The 25502-nt window shown below is 38.3% G+C and overlaps 11 non-coding genes across 11 annotated transcripts; all 11 read left to right on the top strand.

Annotated features, from left to right (window-relative positions):
• The first annotated feature begins 746 nt into the window (after positions 1-746).
• TRNAL-UAG (transfer RNA leucine (anticodon UAG)) lies at positions 747-828 on the top strand. The gene has a single exon. It is a non-coding gene; the product is annotated as a tRNA-Leu (tRNA).
• A 1379-nt stretch (positions 829-2207) lies between these two features.
• Positions 2208-2289, top strand: TRNAL-AAG (transfer RNA leucine (anticodon AAG)). The gene has a single exon. It is a non-coding gene; the product is annotated as a tRNA-Leu (tRNA).
• A 1379-nt stretch (positions 2290-3668) lies between these two features.
• Positions 3669-3750, top strand: TRNAL-UAG (transfer RNA leucine (anticodon UAG)). The gene has a single exon. It is a non-coding gene; the product is annotated as a tRNA-Leu (tRNA).
• A 1379-nt stretch (positions 3751-5129) lies between these two features.
• Positions 5130-5211, top strand: TRNAL-AAG (transfer RNA leucine (anticodon AAG)). The gene has a single exon. It is a non-coding gene; the product is annotated as a tRNA-Leu (tRNA).
• Positions 5212-6590: 1379 nt separating this feature from the next.
• TRNAL-AAG (transfer RNA leucine (anticodon AAG)) lies at positions 6591-6672 on the top strand. Its single transcript has one exon. It is a non-coding gene; the product is annotated as a tRNA-Leu (tRNA).
• Positions 6673-13315: 6643 nt separating this feature from the next.
• Positions 13316-13397, top strand: TRNAL-UAG (transfer RNA leucine (anticodon UAG)). The gene has a single exon. It is a non-coding gene; the product is annotated as a tRNA-Leu (tRNA).
• A 1379-nt stretch (positions 13398-14776) lies between these two features.
• On the top strand, positions 14777-14862 carry TRNAL-AAG (transfer RNA leucine (anticodon AAG)). Its single transcript has one exon. It is a non-coding gene; the product is annotated as a tRNA-Leu (tRNA).
• Positions 14863-19134: 4272 nt separating this feature from the next.
• Positions 19135-19215, top strand: TRNAL-AAG (transfer RNA leucine (anticodon AAG)). Its single transcript has one exon. It is a non-coding gene; the product is annotated as a tRNA-Leu (tRNA).
• A 1378-nt stretch (positions 19216-20593) lies between these two features.
• On the top strand, positions 20594-20675 carry TRNAL-AAG (transfer RNA leucine (anticodon AAG)). Its single transcript has one exon. It is a non-coding gene; the product is annotated as a tRNA-Leu (tRNA).
• A 3038-nt stretch (positions 20676-23713) lies between these two features.
• On the top strand, positions 23714-23795 carry TRNAL-AAG (transfer RNA leucine (anticodon AAG)). The gene has a single exon. It is a non-coding gene; the product is annotated as a tRNA-Leu (tRNA).
• A 1377-nt stretch (positions 23796-25172) lies between these two features.
• TRNAL-AAG (transfer RNA leucine (anticodon AAG)) lies at positions 25173-25254 on the top strand. The gene has a single exon. It is a non-coding gene; the product is annotated as a tRNA-Leu (tRNA).
• The last annotated feature ends 248 nt before the right edge of the window (positions 25255-25502 follow it).

Raw genomic sequence — 25502 nt, 5'->3', positions numbered from 1 at the left:
GCTTCTGTGTTCTCTAAAAAAGTAAATGTAACATCAAGTGATCTTCACTGTGCTGTAGAAGAAAAAGAACATGTGAGCAAGTCATACGTATGAATACGGCATGTGAATAGTCATGTTGGCTTTAGGCATCAGAATTAATTACATAATTTACCATCTATGTTACATCCATGTCAGTTCAATCAATGAACAACCATTCTCAAAATGTGCCAAAATCAATCTTGGTCAAAAGAAGTCTAACTGCTAGCTCATATCCCTGCTGCCTTTTTAGGATTATCAATACAGGATGAGTAGAGTGATTAGCAAACATAAACAGAGCCATGCTGCTTCTGCTGCTTTCCAGTATGTCACCCTAGTGATGGATTCATAGCTACACTGCTCTGCACTGCTGTATAATGTCTTCCTTGCTGCTTCTGATTATCTGTTATGTACAGGCAGGGGTGTAGGAATCCTTCATGTTTGAGGGTCCTGTATATGGGAGATCATAGCAAGTAATCTATACCACCTAATTCAGTGATATCTAAAAATTAGTGGATGAGCCAACAGAGGAAAGATTAGTTAAATATCTGGATACAAGTCATATGTTTTGTAAAATGGTGCCCCAGAGTCAATGTATAAACAATTCCCTGATAATTACGTTGCTGTTGCATAATAACATTTGTCTTTTTGTCATATTGGATATAAAATATTTTCTGCCACTTACATCCAAAGCAAACTACTGATATAAATAATTTTTAACATATGCAAGAGGTAGCATGGCCGAGCGGTCTAAGGCGCTGGATTTAGGCTCCAGTCTCTTTGGAGTCGTGGGTTCAAATCCCACCGCTGCCATTATTTATTTGGATCAAATTTTTACCAAAAATTAGGAAACGGTTGAGGAAGTAAAGGGGGTTGAGAACTTAGGAGGCAGCGATCATAGTATTCTATAATTTTGAACTACAAAAGGAGGAAAACCTGCAAAAACTGAGATTTTAAGATTGGACTGTAGAAAGACAGTTTTTAATGGACTCAGTAAAAAGTAAGGAAAGGTAGGATGTTCTAAAGGAAAGAAATGTCCAGGAAAGATGTGAGATTTTGCTAAATTAAATTCTCACTGCACAATCAGTAACAATCCCGAAAAGAAGGAAGAATGGAAAGCATTTATTGAGACCAGGATGGCTGAATACTGAACTTAAAAGCTTGCTGAAAAGGAACAAAGAAATGAGTATCAAATGGAAAGAAGGGTTCATATCTAAAGAAGAATATAATGCTGTCTGCAGGGAAAGCTGGGCTAGAGTTAGAAGAGCTAAAGCCAGTAATGAATTGAGGCTTGCAAGAGAGACCAAAAGCAATAAGAAAGGATTTTGGAAGTAAGTCAAAAGTTAAAGAAAAGCCAAAGATGCTATAGGATTTTTAAAAGATGAAAAGGGTAAAGTGGTCAATAATGATGTTGAGAAGACTGAACTTTTAAATTCCTGTTTTGCTTCTGTGTTCTCTAAGAAAGCAAATGTAACATCAAGTGATCTTCACTGTGCTGTAAAAGAAAAGGAACATGTGAGCAAGTCATACGTATAAATACGGCATATGAATAGTCATGTTGGCTTTAGGCATCAGAATTAACTACATAATTTACCATCTATGTTACATCCATGTCAGTTCAATCAATGATCAACCATTCTCAAAATTTGCCAAAATCAATCTTGGTCAAAAGAAGTCTAACTGCTAGCTCATATCCCTGCTGCCTTTTTAGGATTTTCAATACAGGATGAGCAGAGTGATTAGCAAACATAAACAGAGCCATGCTGCTTCTGCTGCTTTCCAGTAAGTCACCCTAGTGATGAATTCATAGTTACACTGCTCTGCACTGCTGTATAATGTCTTCCTTGCTGCTGCTTCTGATTATCTGTTACGTACAGGCAGGGGTGTAGGAATCCTTCATGTTTGAGGGTCCTGTATATGGGAGATCATAGCAAGTAATCTATACCACCTAATTCAGTGATATCTAAAAATTAGTGGATGAGCCAACAGAGGAAAGATTAGTTAAATATCTGGATACAAGTCATATGTTTTGTAAAATGGTGCCCCAGAGTCAATGTACAAACAAATCCCTGATAACTGCATTGCTCATGCATAATAACATTTGTATTTTTGTCTAATTAGTTATACAATGTTTCCCGCAATTTATATCATTAGCAAATTTCTGATTTAAATAAGTTTGAACATCTATATGAGGTAGCGTGGCCGAGCGGTCTATGGCGCTGGATTAAGGTTCCAGTCTCTCCGGAGGCGTGGGTTCAAATCCCACCGCTGCCATTATTTATTTGGATCTAATTTTTACCAAAAATTAGGAAACAGTTGAGGAAGTAAAGGGGATTGAGAATTTAGGAGACAGCGGTAATTCTATCCTATACTTTTGAACTACAAAAGGTGGAAAACCTGCGAAAACTGAGATTTTAAGATTGGACTGTAGAAAGGCAGTTTTTAATGGACTCAGTAAAATGGAAGGAAAGGTAGAATGTTCTAAAGGAAAGAAATGTCCAGGAAGGATGGGAGGTTTTGATAATTTAAATTCTCACTGCACAATCAGTAACAATCCCGAAAAGAAGGAAGAATGGAAAGCATTTATGGAGACCAGGATGGCTGAATACTGAACTTAAAAGCTTGCTAAAAAGGAACAAAGAAATGAATATCAAGTGAAAAGAAGGGTTCATATCTAAAGAAGAATATAATGCTGTCTGCAGGGAAAGGTGGGCTAGCGTTAGAAGAGCTAAAGCCAGTAATGAAGTGAGGCTTGCAAGAGAGACCAAAAGCAATACGAAAGGATTTTGGAAGTAAGTCAAAAGTTAAAGAAAAGCCAAAGATGCTATAGGATTTTTAAAGTATGAAAAGGGTAAAGTGGTCAATAATGATGTTGAGAAGACTGAACTTTTAAATTCCTGTTTTGCTTCTGTGTTCTCTAAGAAAGCAAATGTAACATCAAGTGATCTTCATTGTGCTGTAGAAGAAAAGGAACATGTGAGCAAGTCATACGTATGAATACGGCATATGAATAGTCATGTTGGCTTTAGGCATCAGAATTAACTACATAATTTACCATCTATGTTACATCCATGTCAGTTCAATCAATGATCAACCATTCTCAAAATTTGCCAAAATCAATCTTGGTCAAAAGAAGTCTAACTGCTAGCTCATATCCCTGCTGCCTTTTTAGGATTATCAATACAGGATGAGTAGAGTGATTAGCAAACATAAACAGAGCCATGCTGCTTCTGCTGCTTTCCAGTAAGTCACCCTAGTGATGAATTCATAGCTACACTGCTCTGCACTGCTGTATAATGTCTTCCTTGCTGCTGCTTCTGATTATCTGTTACATACAGGCAGGGGTGTAGGAATCCTTCATGTTTGAGTGTCCTATATATGGGAGATCATAGCAAGTAATCTATACCACCTAATACAGTGATATCTAAAAATTAGCGGATGAGCCAACAGAGGAAAGATTAGTTAAATATCTGGATACAAGTCATATGTTTTGTAAACTGGTGCCCCAGAGTCAATGTACAAACAATTCCCTGATAATTACGTTGCTGTTGCATAATAACATTTGTCTTTTTGTATTATTGGATATAAAATATTTTCTGCGACTTACATCAAAAGCAAACTTTTGATATAAATAACATTAAACATATGTAAGAGGTAGCGTGGCTGAGCGGTCTACGGCGCTGGATTTAGGCTCCAGTCTCTCTGGAGGCGTGGGTTCAAATCCCACCACTGCCATTAAGTATTTGGATCTAATTTTTACCAAAATTTAGGAAACAGTTGAGGATGTAAAGGGGATTGAGAACTTAGGAGGCAGCGATCATGCTATCCTATAATTTTGAACTACAAAAGGAGGAAAACCTGCGAAAACTGAGATTTTAAGATTGGACTGTAGAAAGGCAGTTTTTAATGGACTCAGTAAAAAGGAAGGAAAGGTAGGATGTTCTAAACGAAAGAAATGTCAAGGAAGGATGGGAGATTTTGCTAAATTTAATTCTCACTGCACAATCAGTAACAATCCCGAAAAGAAGGAAGAATGGAAAGCATTTATTGAGACCAGGATGGCTGAATACTGAACTTAAAAGCTTGCTAAAAAGGAACAAAGAAATGAGTATCACATGGAAAGAAGGGTTCATATCTAAAGAAGAATATAATGCTGTCTGCAGGGAAAGCTGGGCTAGTGTTAGAAGAGCGAAAGCCAGTAATGAATTGAGGCTTGCAAGAGAGACCAAAAGCAATAAGAAAGGATTTTGGAAGTAAGTCAAAAGTTAAAGAAAAGCCAAAGTTGCTATAGGATTTTTAAAGGATGAAAAGGGTAATGTGGTCAATAATGATGTTGAGAAAACTGAACTTTTAAATTCCTATTTGGCTTCTCTGTTCTCTAAGAAAGCAAATGTAACATCAAGTGATCTTCACTGTGCTGTAGAAGAAAAGGAACATGTGAAAAAGTCATACGTATGAATACTGCATATGAGTGGTCATGTTAGCTTTAGGCATCAGAATTAATTACATAATTTACCATCTTTGTTACATCCATGTCAGTTCAATCAATGATCAACCATTCTCAAAATTTGCCAAAATCAATCTTGGTCAAAAGAAGTCTAACTGCTAGCTCATATCCCTGCAGCCATTTTAGGGTTATCAATAGAGGATGAGCAGAGTGATTAGCAAACATACACAGAGCCATGCTGCTTCTGCTGCTTTCCAATAAGTCACCCAAGTGATGAACTCATAGCTACATTGCTCTGCACTGCTGTATAATGACTTCCTTGCTGCTGCTTCTGATTATCTGTTACGTACAGGCAGGGGTGTAGGAATCCTTCATGTTTGAGTGTCCTCTATATGGGAGATCATAGCAAGTAATCTATACCACCTAATACAGTGATATCTAAAAATTATCGGATGAGCTAACAGAGGAAAGATTAGTTAAATATCTGGATTCAAGTCATATATTTTGTAAAATGGCGCCCCATAGTCAATGTACAAACAAATCCCTGATAACTACGTTGCTCATGCATAATAACATTTATATTTTTGTCTAATTAGTTATACAATGTCTTCCGCAACTTATATCATTAGCAAATTTCTGATTTAAATAAGTTTGAACATCCGCATGAGGTAGCGTGGCCGAGCGGTCTAAGGCGCTGGATTAAGGCTCCAGTCTCTCTGGAGGCGTGGGTTCAAATCCCACCGCTGCCATTATTTATTTGGATCTAATTTTTACCAAAAATTGGGAAACAGTTGAGGAAGTATAGGGGGTTGAGAATTTAGGAGGCAGCGGTAATTTTATCCTATACTTTTGAACTACAAAAGGTGGAAAACCTGCGAAAACTGAGATTTTAAGATTGGACTGTAGAAAGGCAGTTTTTAATGGACTCAGTAAAAAGGAAGGAAAAGTAGGATGTTCTAAAGGAAAGAAATGTCCAGGAAGGATGGGAGATTTTGCTAAATTTAATTCTCACTGCACAATCAGTAACAATCCCGAAAAGAAGGAAGAATGGAAAGCATTTATGGAGACCAGGATGGCTGAATACTGAACTTAAAAGCTTGCTAAAAAGGAACAAAGAAATGAATATCAAATGAAAAGAAGGGTTCATATCTAAAGAAGAATATAATGCTGTCTGCAGGGAAAGCTGGGCTAGCGTTAGAAGAGCTAAAGCCAGTAATGAAGTGCGGCTTGCAAGAGAGACCAAAAGCAATAAGAAAGTATTTTGGAAGTAAGTCAAAAGTTAAAGAAAAGCCAAAGATGCTATAGGATTTTTAAAGGATGAAAAGGGTAAAGTGGTCAATAATGATGTTGAGAAGACTGAACTTTTAAATTCTTGTTTTGCTTCTGTGTTCTCTAAGAAAGCAAATGTAACATCAAGTGATCTTCACTGTGCTGTAGAAGAAAAGGAACATGTGAGCAAGTCATACATAAGAATACGGCATATGAATAGTCATGTTGGCTTTAGGCATCAGAATTAATTACATAATTTACCATCTGTGTTACATCGATGTCAGTTCAATCAATGATCAACGATTCTCAAAATTTGCCAAAATCAATCTTGGTCAAATGAAGTCGAACTGCTAGCTCATATCCCTGCTGCCTTTTTAGGATTATCAATACAGGATGAGCAGAGTGATTAGCAAACATAAACAGAGCCATGCTGCTTCTGCTGCTTTCCAGTAAGTCACCCTAGTGATGGATTCATAGCTACACTGCTCTGCACTGCTGTATAATGTCTTCCTTGCTGCTGCTTCTGATTATCTGTTACGTATAGGCAGGGGTGTAGGAATCCTTCAAGTTTGAGTGTCCTGTATGTGGGAGATCATAGCAAGTAATCTATACCACCTAATTCAGTGATATCTAAACATTAGCGGTTGAGCCAACAGAGGAAAGATTAGTTAAATATCTGGATACAAGTCATATGTTTTGCAAAATGGTGCCCCAGAGTCAATGTACAAACAAATCCCTGATAATTACGTTGCTCATGCATAATAACATTTGTATTTTTGTCTAATTAGATATACAATGTTTTCTGCCACTTATATCATTAGCAAATATCTGATTTAAATAAGTTTGAACATCCGTATGAGGTAGCGTGGCCGAGCGGTCTAAGGTGCTGCATTAAGGCTCCAGTCTCTCTGGAGGCGTGGGTTCAAATCCCACCGCTGCCATTATTTATTTGGATCTAATTTTTACCAAAAATTAGTAAACAGTTGAGGACGTAAAGGGGATTGAGAATTTAGGAGACAGAGGTAATTCTATCCTATACTTTTGAACTACAAAAGGTGGAAAACCTGCGAAAACTGAGATTTTAAGATTGGACTGTAGAAAGGCAGTTTTTAATGGACTCAGTAAAAAGGAAGGAAAGGTAGAATGTTCTAAAGGAAAGAAATGTCCAGGAAGGATGGGAGATTTTGCTAAATTAAATTCTCACTGCACAATCAGTAACAATCCCGAAAAGAAGGAAGAATGGAAAGCATTTATGGAGACCAGGATGGCTGAATACTGAACTTAAAAGCTTGCTAAAAAGGAACAAAGAAATGAATATCAAGTGAAAAAAGGGTTCATATCTAAAGAAGAATATAATGCTGTCTGCAGGGAAAGCTGGGCTAGCGTTAGAAGAGCTAAAGCCAGTAATGAATTGAGGCTTGCAAGAGAGACCAAAAGCAATAAGAAAGGATTTTGGAAGTAAGTCAAAAGTTAAAGAAAAGCCAAAGATGCTATAGGATTTTTAAAGGATGAAAAGGGTAAAGTGGTCAATAATGATGTTGAGAAGACTGAACTTTTAAATTCCTGTTTTGCTTCTGTGTTCTCTAAGAAAGCAAATGTAACATCAAGTGATCTTCACTGTGCTGTAGAAGAAAAGGAACATTTGAGCAAGTCATACGTATGAATACGGCATATGAATAGTCATGTTGGCTTTAGGCATCAGAATTAACTACATAATTTACCATCTATGTTACATCCATGTCAGTTCAATCAATGATCAACCATTTTCAAAATTTGCTAAAATCAATCTTGGTCAAAAGAAGTCTAACTGCTAGCTCATATCCCTGCTGTCTTTTTAGGATTATCAATACAGGATGAGTAGAGTGATTAGCAAACATAAACAGAGCCATGCTGCTTCTGCTGCTTTCCAGTAAGTCACCCTAGTGATGAACTCATAGCTACATTGCTCTGCACTGCTGTATAATGTCTTCCTTGCTGCTGCTTCTGATTATCTGTTACGTACAGGCAGGGGTATAGGAATCCTTCATGTTTGAGAGCCCTGTATATGGGAGATCATAGCAAGTAATCTATACCACCTAATTCAGTGATATCTAAAAATTAGCGGATGAGCCAACAGAGGAAAGATTAGTTAAATATCTGGATACAAGTCATATGTTTTGTAAAATGGTGCCCCAGAGTCAATGTACAAACAAATCCCTGATAACTGCGTTGCTCATGCATAATAACATTTGTATTTTTGTCTAATTAGTTATACAATGTTTTCCGCAACTTATATCATTAGCAAATTTCTGATTTAAATAAGTTTGAGCATCCGTATGAGGTAGTGTGGCCGAGCAGTCTAAGGCGCTGTATTAAGGCTCCAGTCTCTCTGGATGTGTGGGTTCAAATCCCACCGCTGTCATTATTTATTTGGATCTAATTTTTACCAAAAATTAGGAAACAGTTGAGGAAGTATAGGGGGATTGAGAATGTAGGAGGCAGCGGTAATTTTATCCTATACTTTTGAACTACAAAAGGTGGAAAACCTGCGAAAACTGAGATTTTAAGATTGGACTGTAGTAAGGCAGTTTTTAATGGACTCAGTAAAAAGGAAGGAAAAGTAGGATGTTCTAAAGGAAAGAAATGTCCAGGAAGGATGGGAGATTTTGCTAAATTAAATTCTCACTGCACAATCAGTAACAATCCCAAAAAGAAGGAAGAATGGAAAGCATTTATGGAGACCAGGATGGCTGAATACTGAACTTAAAAGCTTGCTAAAAAGGAACAAAGAAATGAATATCAAATGAAAAGAAGTGTTCATATCTAAAGAAGGATATAATGCTGTCTGCTGGGAAAGGTGGGCTAGCGTTAGCAAACATAAACAGAGCCATGCTGCTTCTGCTGCTTTCCAGTAAGTCACCCTAGTGATGGATTCATAGCTACACTGCTCTGCACTGCTGTATAATGTCTTCCTTGCTGCTGCTTCTGATTATCTGTTACGTACAGGCAGGGGTGTAGGAATCCTTCATGTTTGAGTGTCCTGTATGTGGGAGATCATAGCAAATAATCTATACCACCTAATTCAGTGATATCTAAAAATTAGCGGATGAGCCAACAGAGGAAAGATTAGTTAAATATCTGGATACAAGTCATATGTTTTGTAAAATGGTGCCCCAAAGTCAATGTACAAACAATTCCCTGATAATTACGTTGCTGTTGCATAATAACATTTGTCTTTTTGTCATATTGGATATAAAATATTTTCTGCCACTTACATCAAAAGCAAACTTCTGATATAAATAACTTTAAACATATGTAAGAGGTAGTGTGGCCGAGCGGTCTAAGGCGCTGGGTTTAGGCTCTAGACTCTCTGGAGGCGTTAGTTCAAATCCCACCACTGCCATTATTTATTTGGATAAAATTTTTACCAAAAATTAGGAAACGGTTGAGGAAGTAAAGGGGGTTGAGAACTTAGGAGGCAGCGATCATGCTATCCTATAATTTTGAACTACAAAAGGAGGAAAACCTGCGAAAACTGAGATTTTAAGATTGGACTGTAGAAAGACAGTTTTTAATGGACTCAGTAAAAAGTAAGGAAAGGTAGGATGTTCTAAAGGAAAGAAATGTCCAGGAAAGATGGGAGATTTTGCTAAATTTAATTCTCACTGCACAATCAGTAACAATCCCGAAAAGAAGGAAGAATGGAAAGCATTTATGGAGACCAGGATGGCTGAATACTGAACTGAAAAGCTTGCTAAAAAGGAACAAAGAAATGAATATCAAATGAAAAGAAGGGTTCATATCTAAAGAAGAATATAATGATGTCTGCAGGGAAAGGTGGGCTAGCGTTAGAAGAGCTAAAGCCAGTAATGAAGTGAGGCTTGCAAGAGAGACCAAAAGCAATAAGAAAGGATTTTGGAAGTAAGTCAAAAGTTAAAGAAAAGCCAAAGATGCTATAGGATTTTTAAAGGATGAAAAGGGTAAAGTGGTCAATAATGATGTTGAGAAGACTGAACTTTTAAATTCCTGTTTTGCTTCTGTGTTCTCTAAGAAAGCAAATGTAACATCAAGTGATCTTCACTGTGCTGTAGAAGAAAAGGAACATGTGAGCAAGTCACACGTATGAATACAGCATGTGAATAGTCATGTTGGCTTTAGGCATCAGAATTAATTACATAATTTACCATCTATGTTACATCCATGTCAGTTCAATCAATGATCAACCATTCACAAAATTTGCCAAAATCAATCTTGGTCAAAAGAAGTCTAACTGCTAGCTCATATCCCTGCTGCCTTTTAGGATTATCAATACAGGATGAGTAGAGTGATTAGCAAACATAAACAGAGCCATGCTGCTTCTGCTGCTTTCCAGTAAGTCACCCTAGTGATGGATTCATAGCTACACTGCTCTGCACTGCTGTATAATGTCTTCCTTGCTGCTGCTTCTGATTATCTGTTACGTACAGGCAGGGGTGTAGGAATCCTTCATGTTTGAGTGTCCTGTATGGGGGAGATCATAGCAAATAATCTATACCACCTAATTCAGTGATATCTAAAAATTAGCGGATGAGCCAACAGAAGAAAGATTAGTTAAATATCTGGATACAAGTCATATGTTTTGTAAAATGGTGCCCCAAAGTCAATGTACAAACAATTCCCTGATAATTACGTTGCTGTTGCATAATAACATTTGTCTTTTTGTCATATTGGATATAAAATATTTTCTGCCACTTACATCAAAAGCAAACTTCTAATATAAATAACTTCAAACATATGTAAGAGGTAGCGTGGCCGAGCGGTCTAAGGCGCTGGATTTAGGCTCTGATCTCTCTGGAGGCGTGGGTTCAAATCCCACCACTGCCATTACATATTTGGATCAAATTTTTACAAAAAATTAGGAATTATCCTAAAATTTTGAACTACAAAAGGAGGAAAACCTGCGAAAACTGAGATTTTAAGATTGGACTGTAGAAAGACAGTTTTTAATGGTCTCAGTAAAAAGTAAGGAAAGGTAGGATGTTCTAAAGGAAAGAAATGTCCAGGAAAGATGGGAGATTTTGCTAAATTTAATTCTCACTGCACAATCAGTAACAATCCCGAAAAGAAGGAAGAATGGAAAGCATTTATTGAGACCAGGAAGGCTGAATACTGAACTTAAAAGCTTGCTGAAAAGGAACAAAGAAATGAGTATCAAATGGAAAGAAGGGTTCATATCTAAAGAAGAATATAATGCTGTCTGCAGGGAAAGCTGGGCTAGCGTTAGAAGAGCTAAAGCCAGTAATGAATTGAGGCTTGCAAGAGAGACCAAAAGCAATAAGAAAGGATTTTGGAAGTAAGTCAAAAGTTAAAGAAAAGCCAAAGATGCTATAGGATTTTTAAAAGATGAAAAGGGTAATGTGGTCAATAATGATGTTGAGAAGACTGAACTATTAAATTCCTATTTGGCTTCTCTGTTCTCTAAGAAAGCAAATGTAACATCAAGTGATCTTCAATGTGCTGTAGAAGAAAAGGAACATTTGAAAAATTCATACGTATGAATACTGCATATGAGTGTTCATGTTAGCTTTAGGCATCAGAATTAATTACATAATTTACCATCTATGTTACATCCATGTCAGTTCAATCAATGATCAACCATTCTCAAAATTTGCCAAAATCAATCTTGGTCAAAAGAAGTCTAACTGCTAGCTCATATCCCTGCTGCCTTTTAGGGTTATCAATACAGGATGAGTAGAGTGATTAGCAAACATAAACAGAGCCATGCTGCTTCTGCTGCTTTCCAGTAAGTCACCCTAGTGATGGATTCATAGCTACACTGCTCTGCACTGCTGTATAATGTCTTAGAATCATAGAATCATAGAATGGTAGAGTTGGAAGAGACCTCCTGGGTCATCTGGTCCAACCCCCTGCTCAAAGCAGGATTCACTAAATCATCTCAGACAGATGTCTGTCCAGCCTCTGTTTGAAGACGTCCATTGAAGGGGAACTCACCACCTCTCGTGGCAGCCTGTTCCACTCATTAATCACCCTAACTGTCAAAAAGTTTTTTCTAATATCTAATCTGTGTCTCCTCCCATTTAGTTTCATCCCGTTGCTTCTAGTCTTTCCCTGTGCAAATGAGAATAAAGATGATCCTTCTACAATGTGACAACCCTTGACATATTTGTAGACAGCTATTAAGTCTCCTCTCAGTCTTCTTTTTTGCAAGCTAAACATTCCCAAATCCTGCAACCGTTCCTCATAGGACATGGTTTGCAGACCAGTCACCATTCTGGTCGCTCTTCTCTGAACTTGTTCCAGTTTGTCTATGTCTTTTTTAAAATGTGGTGCCCAAAACTGTACACAGTATTCCAGATGAAGTCTGACCAAAGAGGAGTAAAGACCGATAATGACTTCACGTGATCTAGACTGTATGCTTCTGTTAATACATCCCAGAATTGTATTTGCCTTTTTTGCTGCTGCATCACACTGTTGACTCATGTTCAGTCTATGATCTATTAGTATACCTAAGTCTTTTTCACATGTACTGTTGCTTAGCTCTATTCCTCCCATTCTGTATATGCTTTTTTCATTTTTATTGCCCAGATGTAGTACTTTGCATTTTTCCCTGTTAAAAACCATTCTGTTGGTTGCTGCCCACTGCTCCAGTTTATTTAGGTCTTTTTGAATCCTCTCTCTCTCTTCTCTAGTATTAGCTATCCCTCCTAGCTTTGTGTCATCAGCAAATTTAATCAGTTTACCCTCAATTCCTTCATTTAAATCATTGATGAAGATGTTGAACAATACAGGTCCCAGGACAGAGCCCTGTGGTATCCCACTTGAGACATTCATCCAGCTGGATGTGAAGCCATTTACAACCACCCTTTGAGTCCGATCACTAAGCCAGTTATGAATCCACCTAACAGTTGCCTGGTCCATTGCATACTTGGTAATTTTTTCAATAAGGATGGTGTGAGATACTTTGTCAAATGCTTTGCTGAAGTCAAGATATACTATATCTACAGCATTTCCCTGATCCACCCAGTCAGTGATTCTGTCATAGAAGGAAATTAAGTTAGTCTGACATGACTTGTTAGTTACAAACCCATGCTGACTCTGGTTAATCACTTCATTCTTATCCAGGTACTTACATACATGATGTTTAATAATTTGTTCAAAGATCTTTCCTGGTATAGAAGTCAGACTCACCGGCCTATAGTTCCCTGGGTCCACCTTCTTCCCCTTTTTGAAGATAGGAACAACATTTGCTCTTCTTCCTTGCTGCTGCTTCTGATTATCTGTTACGTACAGGCAGGGGTGTAGGAATCCTTCATGTTTGAGTGTCCTGTATGTGGGAGATCATAGCAAATAATCTATACCACCTAATTCAGTGATATCTAAAAAGTAGCGGATGAGCCAACAGAGGAAAGATTAGTTAAATATCTGGATACAAGTCATATGTTTTGTAAAATGGTGCCCCAAAGTCAATGTACAAACAATTCCCTGATAATTACGTTGCTGTTACATAATAACATTTGTCTTTTTGTCATATTGGATATAAAATATTTTCTGCCACTTACATCAAAAGTAAACTTCTGATATAAATAACTTTAAACATAAGTAAGAGGTAGCGTGGCCGAGCGGTCTAAGGCGCTGGATTTAGGCTCTAGTCTCTTTGGAGGCGTCGGTTCAAATCCCACCGCTGCCATTATTTATATGGATAAAATTTTTACCAAAAATTAGGAAACGGTTGAGGAAGTAAAGGGGGATGAGAACTTAGGAGGCAGCGATCATGCTATACTATAATTTTGAACTACAAAAGGAGGAAAACCTGCGAAAACTGAGATTTTAAGATTGGACTGTAGAAAGACAGTTTTTAATGGACTCAGTAAAAAGTAAGGAAAGGTAGGATGTTCTAAAGGAAAGAAATGTCCAGGAAAGATGGGAGATTTTGCTAAATTTAATTCTCACTGCACAATCAGTAACAATCCTGAAAAGAAGGAAGAATGGAAAGCATTTACTGAGACCAGGAAGGCTGAATACTGAACTTAAAAGCTTGCTGAAAAGGAACAAAGAAATGAGTATCAAATGGAAAGAAGGGTTCATATCTAAACAAGAATATAATGCTGTCTGCAGGGAAAGCTGGGCTAGCGTTAGAAGAGCTAAAGCCATTAATGAATTGAGGCTTGCAAGAGAGACCAAAAGCAATAAGAAAGGATTTTGGAAGTAAGTCAAAAGTTAAAGAAAAGCCAAAGATGCTATAGGATTTTTAAAAGATGAAAAGGGTAATGTGGTCAATAATGATGTTGAGAAGACTGAACTTTTAAATTCCTATTTGGCATCTCTGTTCTCTAAGAAAGCAAATGTAACATCAAGTGATCTTCAATGTGCTGTAGAAGAAAAGGAACATGTTAAAAAGTCATACGTATGAATACTGCATATGAGTGTTCATGTTAGCTTTAGGCATCAGAATTAATTACATAATTTACCATCTATGTTACATCCATGTCAGTTCAATCAATGATCAACCAATCTCAAAATTTGCCAAAATCAATCTTGGTCAAATGAGGTCTAACTGCTAGCTCATATCCCTGCTGCCTTTTTAGGATTATCAATACAGGATGAGCACAGTGATTAGCAAACATAAACAGAGCCATGCTGCTTCTGCTGCTTTCCAGTAAGTCACCCTAGTGATGAACTCATAGCTACACTGCTCTGCACTGCTGTATAATGTCTTACTTGCTGCTGCTTCTGATTATCTGTTACGTACAGGCAGGGGTGTAGGAATTCTTCATGTTTGAGTGTCCTGTATGTGGGAGATCATAGCAAGTAATCTATACCACCTAATTCAGTGATATCTAAAAATTAGCGGATGAGCCAACAGAGGAAAGATTAGATAATTATCTGGATACAAGTCATATGTTTTGCAAAATGGTGCCCCAGAGTCAATGTAAAAATAAATCCCTGATAACTACGTTGCTCATGCATAATAACATTTGTATTTTTGTCTAATTAGATATACAATGTTTTCTGCCACTTATATCATTAGCAAATTTCTGATTTAAATAAGTTTGAACATCCAAATGAAGTAGCGTGGCCGAGCGGTCTAAGGCGCTGGATTAAGGCTCCAGTCTCTCTGGAGGTGATGGGTTCAAATCCCATCGCAGCCATTATTTATTTGGATCTAATTTTTACCAAAAATTAGAAAACAGTTGAGGAAGTAAAGGGGATTGAGAATTTAGGAGGCAGCGTTAATTCTATCCTATACTTTTGAACTACAAAAGGTGGAAAACCTGTGAAAACTAAGATTTTAAGATTGGACTGTAGAAAGGCAGTTTTTAATGGACTCAGTAAAAAGGAAGGAAATGTAGAATGTTATAAAGGAAATAAATGTCCAGGAAGGATGGGAGATTTTGCTAAATTAAATTCTCACTGCACAATTAGTAACAATCCCGAAAAGAAGGAAGAATGGAAAGCATTTATGGAGACCAGGATGGCTAAATACTGAAATGAAAAGCTTGCTAAAAATGAACAAAGAAATGAATATCAAATGAAAAGAAGGGTTCATATCTAAAGAATATAATGCTGTCTGCAGGGAAAGCTGGGCTAGCATTAGAAGAGCTAAAGCCAGTAATGAAGTGAGGCTTGCAAGAGAGACCAAAGGCAATAAGAAAGGTTTTTGGAAGTAAGTCAAAAGTTAAAGAAAAGCCAAAGATGCTATAGGATTTTTAAAGGATGAAAAGGGTAAAGTGGTCAATAATGATGTTGAGAAAACTGAACTTTTAAATTCCTATTTTGCTTCTGTGTTCTCTAAGAAAGCAAATGTAACATCAAGTGATCTTCACTTTGCTGTTGAAGAAAAGGAACATGTGAGCAAGTCATACATAAGAATACGGCATATGAATAGTCATGTTGGCTTTAGGCATCAGAATTAATTACATAATTTACCATCTATGTTACATCGATGTCAGTTCAATCAATGATCAACCATTCTCAAAATTTGCCAAAATCAATCTTGGTCAAAAGAAGTCTAACTGCTAGCTCATATCCCTGCTGCCTTTTTAGGATTATCAATACAGGATGAGCAGAGTGATTAGCAAACATAAACAGAGCCATGCTGCTTCTGCTGCTATCCATTAAGTCAACCTATTGATGAACTCATAGCTACACTGCTCTGCACTGCTGTATAATGTCTTCCTTGCTGCTGCTTCTGATTATCTGTTACTACAGGCAGCGGTGTAGGAATCCTTCATGTTTGAGTGTCCTGTATGTGGGAGATCATAGCAAGTAATCTACACCACCTAATTTAGTGATATCTAAAAATTAGCGGTTGAGCCAACAGAGGAAAGATTAGTTAAATATCTGGATACAAGTCATATGTTTTGCAAAATGGTGCCCCAGAGTCAATGTACAAACAAATCCCTGATAATTGCGTTGCTCATGCATAATAACATTTGTATTTTTGTCTAATTAGTTATACAATGCTTTCCGCATCTTATATCATTAGCATATTTCTGATTTAAATAAGTTTGAACATCCGTATGAGGTAGCGTGGCCGAGCGGTCTAAGGCGCTGGATTAAGGCTCCAGTCTCTCTGGAGGCGTGGATTCAAATCCCACCACTGCAATTATTTATTTGGATCTAATTTTTACCAAAAATTAGGAAACAGTTGAGGAAGTATAGGGGGTTGAGAATTTAGGAGGCAGCAGTAATTTTATCCTATACTTTTGAACTACAAAAGGTGGAAAACCTGCGAAAACTGAGATTTTAAGATTGGACTGTAGAAAGACAGTTTTTAATGGACTCAGTAAAAAATAAGGAATGGTAGGATGTTCTAAAGGAAAGAAATGTCCAGGAAAGATGGGAGATTTTGCTAAATTAAATTCTCACTGCACAATCAGTAACAATCGCGAAAAGAAGGAAGAATGGAAAGCATTTATTGAGACCAGGATGGCTGAATACTGAACTTAAAAGCTTGCTGAAAAGGAACAAAGAAATGAGTATCAAATGGAAAGAAGGGTTCATATCTAAAGAAGAATATAATGCTGTCTGCAGGGAAAGCTGGGCTAGAGTTAGAAGAGCTAAAGCCAGTAATGAATTGAGGCTTGCAAGAGAGACCAAAAGCAATAAGAAAGGATTTTGGAAGTAAGTCAAAAGTTAAAGAAAAGCCAAAGATGCTATAGGATTTTAAAAGATGAAAAGAATAATGTGGTCAATAATGATGTTGAGAAGACTGAACTTTTAAATTCCTATTTGGCTTCTGTGTTCTCTAAGAAAGTAAATATAACATCAAGTGATCTTCACTGTGCTATAGAAGAAAAGGAACATGTGAGCAAGTCATACGTATGAATACGGCATATGAATAGTTATGTTGGCTTTAGGCATCAGAATTAACTACATAATTTACCATCTATGTTACATCCATGTCAGTTCAATCAATGATAAACCATTCTCAAAATTTGCCAAAATCAATCTTGGTCAAAATAAGTCTAACTGCTAGCTCATATCCCTGCTGCCTTTTTAGGATTATCAATACATGATGAGTAGAGTGATTAGCAAACATAAACAGAGCCACGCTGCTTCTGCTGCTATCCAGTAAGTCACCCTATTGATGAACTCATAGCTACACTGCTCTACACTGCTGTATAATGTCTTCCTTGCTGCTGCTTCTGATTATCTGTTACGTACAGGCAGGGGTGTAGGAATCCTTCATATTTGAGGGTCCTGTATATGGGAGATCATAGCAAGTAATCTATACCACCTAATTCAGTGATATCTAAAAATTAGCGGATGAGCCAACAGAGGAAAGATTAGTTAAATATCTGGATACAAGTCATATGTTTTGTAAAATGGTGCCTCAGAGTCAATGTACAAACAATTCCCTAATAATTACGTTGCTGTTGCATAATAACACTTGTCTTTTTGTATTATTGGATATAAAATATTTTCTGCCACTTACATCAAAAGCAAACTTTTGATATAAATAACATTAAACATATGTAAGAGGTAGCGTGGCCGAGCAGTCTAAGGTGCTGGATTTAGGCTTCAGTCTCTCTGGAGGCATGGGTTCAAATCCTACCACCGCCATCATTTATTTATATCTAATTTTTACTAAAAATTATGAAACAGTTGAGGAAGTAAAGGGGATAGAGATTTTAGGAGGCAGCGGTAATTCTATCCTATACTTTTGAACTACAAAAGGAGGAAAACCTGCGAAAACTGAGATTTTAAGATTGGACTGTAGAAAGGCAGTTTTTAATGGACTCAGTAAAAAGGAAGGAAAGGTAGGATGTTCTAAAGGAAAGTAATGTCCAGGAAGGATGGGAGATTTTGCTAAATTAAATTCTCACAGCACAATCAGTAACAATCCCGAAAAGAAGGAAGAATTGAAAGCATATATGGAGACCAGGATGGCTGAATACTGAACTGAAAAGCTTGCTAAAAAGGAACAAAGAAATGAATATCAAATGGAAAGAAGAATATAATGCTGTCTGCAGGGAAAGCTGGGCTAGCGTTAGAAGAGCTAAAGCCAGTAATGAATTGAGGCTTGCAAGAGAGACCAAAAGCAATAAGAAAGGATTTTGGAAGTAAGTCAAAAGTTAAAGAAAAGCCAAAGATGCTATAGGATTTTTAAAAGATGAAAAGGGTAAAGTGGTCAATAATGATGTTGAGAAGACTGAACTTTTAAATTCCTATTTTGCTTCTGTGTTCTCTAAGAAAGTAAATGTAACATCAAGTGATCTTCACTGTGCTGTAGAAGAAAAGAAACATGTGAGCAAGTCATACGTATGAATACGGCATGTGAATAGTCATGTTGGCTTTAGGCATCAGAATTAATTACATAATTTACCATCTATGTTACATCCATGTCAGTTCAATCAATGATCAACCATTCTCAAAATGTGCCAAAATCAATCTTGGTCAAAAGAAGTCTAACTGCTAGCTCATATCCCTGCTGCCTTTTTAGGATTATCAATACAGGATGAGTAGAGTGATTAGCAAACATAAACAGAGCCATGCTGCTTCTGCTGCTTTCCAGGATGTCACCCTACTGATGGATTCATAGCTACACTGCTCTGCACTGCTGTATAATGTCTTCCTTGCTGCTTCTGATTATCTGTTACGTACAGGCAGGGGTGTAGGAATCCTTCATGTTTGAGGGTCCTGTATATGGGAGATCATAGCAAGTAATCTATACCACCTAATTCATTGATATCTAAAAATTAGCCGATGAGCCAACAAAGGAAAGATTAGTTAAATATCTGGATACAAGTTATATGTTTTGTAAAATGGTGCCCCAAAGTCAATGTACAAACAATTCCGTGATAATTACGTTGCTGTTGCATAATAACATTTGTCTTTTTGTCATATTGGATATAAAATATTTTCTGCCACTTACATCAAAAGCAAACTACTGATATAAATATCTTTAAACATATGTAAGAGGTAGCGTGGCGGAGTGGTCTAGGCGCTAGATTAAGGCTCCAGTCTCTCTGGAGGCGTGGGTTCAAATCCCACCGTTGCCATTATTTATTTGGATCAAATTTTTACCAAAAATTAGGAAACGGTTGAGGAAGTAAAGGGGTTTGAGAACTTAGGAGTCAGCGATCATAGTATCCTATAATTTTGAACTACAAAAGGAGGAAAACCTGCGAAATCTGAGATTTTAAGATTGGACTGTAGAAAGACAGCTTTTAATGGACTCAGTAAAAAGTAAGGAAAGGTAGGATGTTCTAAAGGAAAGAAATGTCCAGGAAAGATGGGAGATTTTGCTAAATTAAATTCTCACTGCACAATCAGTAACAATCCCGAAAAGAAGGAAGAATGGAAAGCATTTATGGAGACCAGGATGGCTGAATTCTGAACTTAAAAGCTTGCTAAAAAGGAACAAAGAAATGAATATCAAATGAAAAGAAGGGTTCATATCTAAAGAAGAATATAATGCTGTCTGCAGGGAAAGGTGTGCTAGCGTTAGAAGAGCTAAAGCCAGTAATGAAGTGAGGCTTGCAAGAGAGACCAAAAGCAATAAGAAAGGATTTTGGAAGTAAGTCAAAAGTTAAAGAAAAGCCAAAGATGCTATAGGATTTTTAAAGGATGAAAAGGGTAAAGTGGTCAATAATGATGTTGAGAAGACTGAACTTTTAAATTCCTGTTTTGCTTCTGTGTTCTCTAAGAAAGCAAATGTAACATCAAGTGATCTTCACTGTGCTGTAGAAGAAAAGGAACATGTGAGCAAGTCATACATAACAATACGGCATATGAATACTCATGTCGGCTTTAGGCATCAGAATTAATTACATAATTTACCATCTATGTTACATCGATGTCAGTTCAATCAATAATCAACGATTCTCAAAATTTGCCAAAATCAATCTTGGTCAAATGAAGTCTAACTGCTAGCTCATATCCCTGCTGCCTTTTTAGGATTATCAATACAGGATGAGCAGAGTGATTAGCAAACATAAACAGAGCCATGCTGCTTCTGCTGCTTTCCAGTAAGTCACCCTAGTGATGGATTCATAGCTACACTGCTCTGCACTGCTGTATAATGTCTTCCTTGCTGCTGCTTCTGATTATCTGTTACGTACAGGCTGGGGTGTAGGAATCCTTCATGTTTGAGTGTCCTGTATGTGGGAGATCATAGCAAGTAATCTATACCACCTAATTCAGTGATATCTAAAAATTAGCGGTTGAGCCAACAGAGGAAAGATTAGTTAAATATCTGGATACAGTCATATGTTTTGCAAAATGGTGCCCCAGAGTCAATGTACAAACAAATCCCTGATAATTACGTTGCTCACGCATAATAACATTTGTATTTTTGTCTAATTAGATATACAATGTTTTCTGCCACTTATATCATTAGCAAATATCTAATTTAAATAAGTTTGAACATCCATATGAGGTAGCGTGGCCGAGCGGTTTAAGGCGCTGGATTAAGGCTCCAGTCTCTCTGGAGGCGTGTGTTCAAATCCCACCGCTGCCATTATTTATTTGGATCTAATTTTTACCAAAAATTAGGAAACAGTTGAGGAAGTAAAGGGGATTGAGAATTTAGGAGACAGCGGTAATTCTATCCTATACTTTTGAACTACAAAAGGTGGAAAACCTGCGAAAACAGAGATTTTAAGAATGGACTGTAGAAAGGCAGTTTTTAATGGACTCAGTAAAAAAGAAGGAAAGGTAGAATGTTATAAAGGAAAGAAATGTCCAGGAAGGATGGGAGATTTTGCTAAATTAAATTCTCACTGCACAATCAGTAACAATCCCGAAAAGAAGGAAGAATGGAAAGCATTTATGGAGACCAGGATGGTTGAATACTGAACTTAAAAGCTTGCTAAAAAGGAACAAAGAAATGAATATCAAATGAAAAGAAGGGTTCATATCTAAAGAAGAATATAATTGTAATGCACACGCCCGGACTGACTGGCGTGTGCGTGTTTATGTAGTGATTCCACTGTGCCATGAACCGGAGAGTGCCTGGAGGGGCGTAACTAAGTTTCTGCCCGATCCGACCAAGGTCGCACGACGGCATACGACACCAGTGCACCAGGGAGGAACCGAGAAGAGGAACCAGGGTCTACTCCAGGTCAGACTCCGGACACGGCTGTTGACCCACACCGGGGAATACAGGAACAGGCAGACTAGAGCACAGGCTGGGTAGGGTCCAGCACAGACTGGGAGACAAATTTGAAACCGCAGACGCGGTAGACAGAGCTGAGCAAAGCGAAAACCGCAGACGCGGCGGACAGAGCTGAGCAAAGCGAAAACCGCAGACGCGGCGGACAGAGCTGAGCAAAGCGAAAACCGCAGACGCGGCGGACACAGCTGAGCAAAGCGAAAACCGCAGACGCGGCGGACAGAGCTGAGCAAAGCAAAAACTGCAGACGCGGCGGAGAGATGAGCAAAGCGAAAACCGCAGACGCGGCGGACAGAGCTGAGCAAAGCGAAAACCGCAGACGCGGCGGACAGAGCTGAGCAAAGCGAAAACCGCAGACGCGTCGGACAGAGCTGAGCAAAGCGAAAACCGCAGAGGCGGCGGACAGAGCTGAGCAAAGCGAAAACCGCAGACGCGGCGGACAGAGCTGAGAAAAGCGAAAACCGCAGACGCGGCGGACAGAGCTGAGCAAAGCGAAAACCGCAGACGCGGCGGACAGAGCTGAGCAAAGCGAAAACCGCAGACGCGGCGGACAGAGCTGAGCAAAGCGAAAACCGCAGACGCGGCGGACAGAGCTGAGCAAAGCGAAAACCGCAGACGCGGCGGACAGAGCTGAGCAAAGCGAAAACCGCAGACGCAGAGGGAACAGGACTCTGTTCACATGGAACAGACTAGAAGGGAAAGGCAGAACCAGATACCCACAGGGTACTTGCAGAGAATTAGCGAGTGGACCACAAACTCACAAACGGAAGTACAGTGACAACGAGCAGGAGTTAGGTACGAGTTCAGACTCTGCAGAAAAAGGAAAGGAACGGACATAGAGAAAAAACAGGTAAAAGATAGGAGAGAGTTCAGACTGGTATTGAGTGTACGGAGGAGACCGACATTGCAGCGGGATACAGGAGCGGGTCTGGGAATACGGCCCCCAGAGAGGCGAGACGAACAGGCAAGGAGCGTGTTCAGACTAGCCTGGAAATACAGCCTCCAGGAAGGCGGAACAAACAGGCAAGGAACAAGTACAGACTGCAGGTTAAGATACACAGATAGGACACAGTACAGACATGGGAACAGATACTGCAAGACAGGTAACATAGACAGGACCTGGCATGTCAGAGACAAAAGCCAACTGACAGGGCAAGATGCTCAGGCATGGGTTAATTGGGGCAGCTGTTTAAATAACAGGTGACAGACAGCAATAGGCTGAGGACGCACAAGGGGTGTGCCTGCAGCTGGTACAAAAAGCAGGAAGTGATCGGGCGCCGCCCTTAAGCAGCAGACACTGAAGCAAACAGACAGCATGGAGGGAAGCCAGAGAGACACCCTGGACTGGAGTTCAAGTGCGCGTTCTTGCACAGTGGGAGATGGACCACTATGCAAGGACGCCGCCAGGTATGTTACAATAATGCTGTCTGCAGGGAAAGGTGGGCTAGCGTTAGAAGAGCTAAAGCCAGTAATGAAGTGAGGCTTGCAAGAGAGACCAAAAGCAATAAGAAAGGATTTTGGAAGTAAGTCAAAAGTTAAAGAAAAGCCAAAGATGCTATAGGATTTTTAAAAGATGAAAAGGGTAAAGTGGTCAATAATGATGTTGAGAAGAATGAACTTTTAAATTCCTATTTTGCTTCTGTGTTCTCTAAGAAAGTAAATGTAACATCAAGTGATCTTCACTGTGCTGTAGAAGAAAAGGAACATGTGAAAAAGTCATACGTATGAATACTGCATATGAGTGTTCATGTTAGCTTTAGGCATCAGAATTAATTACATAATTTACCATCTATGTTACATGCATGTCAGTTCAATCAATGATCAACCATTCTCAAAATTTGCCAAAATCAATCTTGGTCAAATGAGGTCTAACTGCTAGCTCATATCCCTGCTGCCTTTTTAGGATTATCAATACAGGATGAGCACAGTGATTAGCAAACATAAACAGAGCCATGCTGCTTCTGCTGCTTTCCAGTAAGTCACCCTAGTGATGAACTCATAGCTACACTGCTCTGCACTGCTGTATAATGTCTTACTTGCTGCTGCTTCTGATTATCTGTTACGTACAGGCAGGGGTGTAGGAATCCTTCATGTTTGAGTGTCCTGTATGTGGGAGATCATAGCAAGTAATCTAAACCACCTAATTCAGTGATATCTAAAAATTAGCGGATGAGCCAACAGAGGAAAGATTAGTTAAATATCTGGATACAAGTCATATGTTTTGCAAAATGGTGCCCCAGAGTCAATGTAAAAACAAATCCCTGATAACTACGTTGCTCATGCATAATAACATTTGTATTTTTGTCTAATTAGATATACAATGTTTTCTGCCACTTATATCATTAGCAAATTTCTGATTTAAATAAGTAAGAGCATCCGTATGAGGTAGCGTGGCCGAGCGGTCTAAGGCGCTGGATTAAGGCTCCAGTCTCTCTGGAGGTGTGGGTTCAAATCCTATCGCAGCCATTATTTATTTGGATCTAATTTTTACCAAAAATTTGAAAACAGTTGAGGAAGTAAAGGGGATTGAGAATTTACGAGGCAGCGTTAATTCTATCCTATACTTTTGAACTACAAAAGGTGGAAAACCTGTGAAAACTAAGATTTTAAGATTGGACTGTAGAAAGGCAGTTTTTAATGGACTCAGTAAAAAGGAAGGAAAGGTAGAATGTTATAAAGGAAAGAAATGTCCAGGAAGGATGGGAGATTTTGCTAAATTAAATTCTCACTGCACAATCAGTAACAATCCCGAAAAGAAGGAAGAATGGAAAGCATTTATGGAGACCAGGATGGCTGAATACTGAACTTAAAAGCTTGCTAAAAAGGAACAAAGAAATGAATATCAAATGAAAAGAAGGGTTCATATCTAAAGAATATAATGCTGTCTGCAGGGAAAGCTGGGATAGCATTAGAAGAGCTAAAGCCAGTAATGAAGTGAGGCTTGCAAGAGAGACCAAAGGCAATAAGAAAGGTTTTTGGAAGTAAGTTAAAAGTTAAAGAAAAGCCAAAGATGCTATAGGATTTTTAAAGGATGAAAAGGATAAAGTGGTCAATAATGATGTTGAGAAAACTGAACTTTTAAATTCCTATTTTGCTTCTGTGTTCTCTAAGAAAGCAAATGTAACATCAAGTGATCTTCACTGTGCTGTAGAAGAAAAGGAACATGTGAGCAAGTCATACATAAGAATACGGCATATGAATAGTCATGTTGGCTTTAGGCATCAGAATTAATTACATAATTTACCATCTATGTTACATCGATGTCAGTTCAATCAGTGATCAACGATTCTCAAAATTTGCCAAAAATCAATCTTGGTCAAATGAAGTCTAACTGCTAGCTCATATCCCTGCTGCCTTTTTAGGATTATCAATACAGGATGAGCAGAGTGATTAGCAAACATAAACAGAGCCATGCTGCTTCTGCTGCTTTCCATTAAGTCACCCTAGTGATGAACTCATAGCTACACTGCTCTGCACTGCTGTATAATGTCTTCCTTGCTGCTGCTTCTGATTATCTGTTACGTACAGGCAGCGGTGTAGGAATCCTTCATGTTTGAGTGTCCTGTATGTGGGAGATCATAGCAAGTAATCTATACCACCTAATTCAGTGATATCTAAAAATTAGCGTTTGAGCCAACAGAGGAAAGATTAGTTAAACATCTGGATACAAGTCATATGTTTTGCAAAATGGTGCCCCAGAGTCAATGTACAAACAAATCCATGATAATTGCGTTGCTCATGCATAATAACATTTGTATTTTTGTGTAATTAGTTATACAATGTTTTCCGCAACTTATATCATTAGCAAATTTCTGATTTAAATAAGTTTTAACATCCGTATGAGGTAGCGTGGCCGAGTGGTCTAAGGCGCTGGATTAAGGCTCCAGTCTATCTGGAGGCGTGGGTTCAAATCCCACCGCTGCCATTATTTATTTGGATCTAATTTTTACCAAAAATTAGGAAACAGTTGAGGAATTATAGGGGGTTGAGAATTTAGGAGGCAGCAGTAATTTTATCCTATACTTTTGAACTACAAAAGGTGGAAAACCTGCGAAAACTGAGATTTTAAGATTGGACTGTAGAAAGGCAGTTTTTAATGGACTCAGTAAAAAGGAAGGAAAATTAGGATGTTCTAAAGGAAAGAAATGTCCAGGAAGGATGGGGGATTTTGCT

The sequence above is a fragment of the Phyllobates terribilis genome, unplaced genomic scaffold (assembly GCF_046119375.1).
Source record: "Phyllobates terribilis strain yellow unplaced genomic scaffold, ASM4611937v1 Scaffold_11__3_contigs__length_659146591, whole genome shotgun sequence".
Classification (NCBI taxonomy): domain Eukaryota; kingdom Metazoa; phylum Chordata; class Amphibia; order Anura; family Dendrobatidae; genus Phyllobates; species Phyllobates terribilis.
This window is presented reverse-complemented; position numbering and strand designations above follow the sequence as displayed.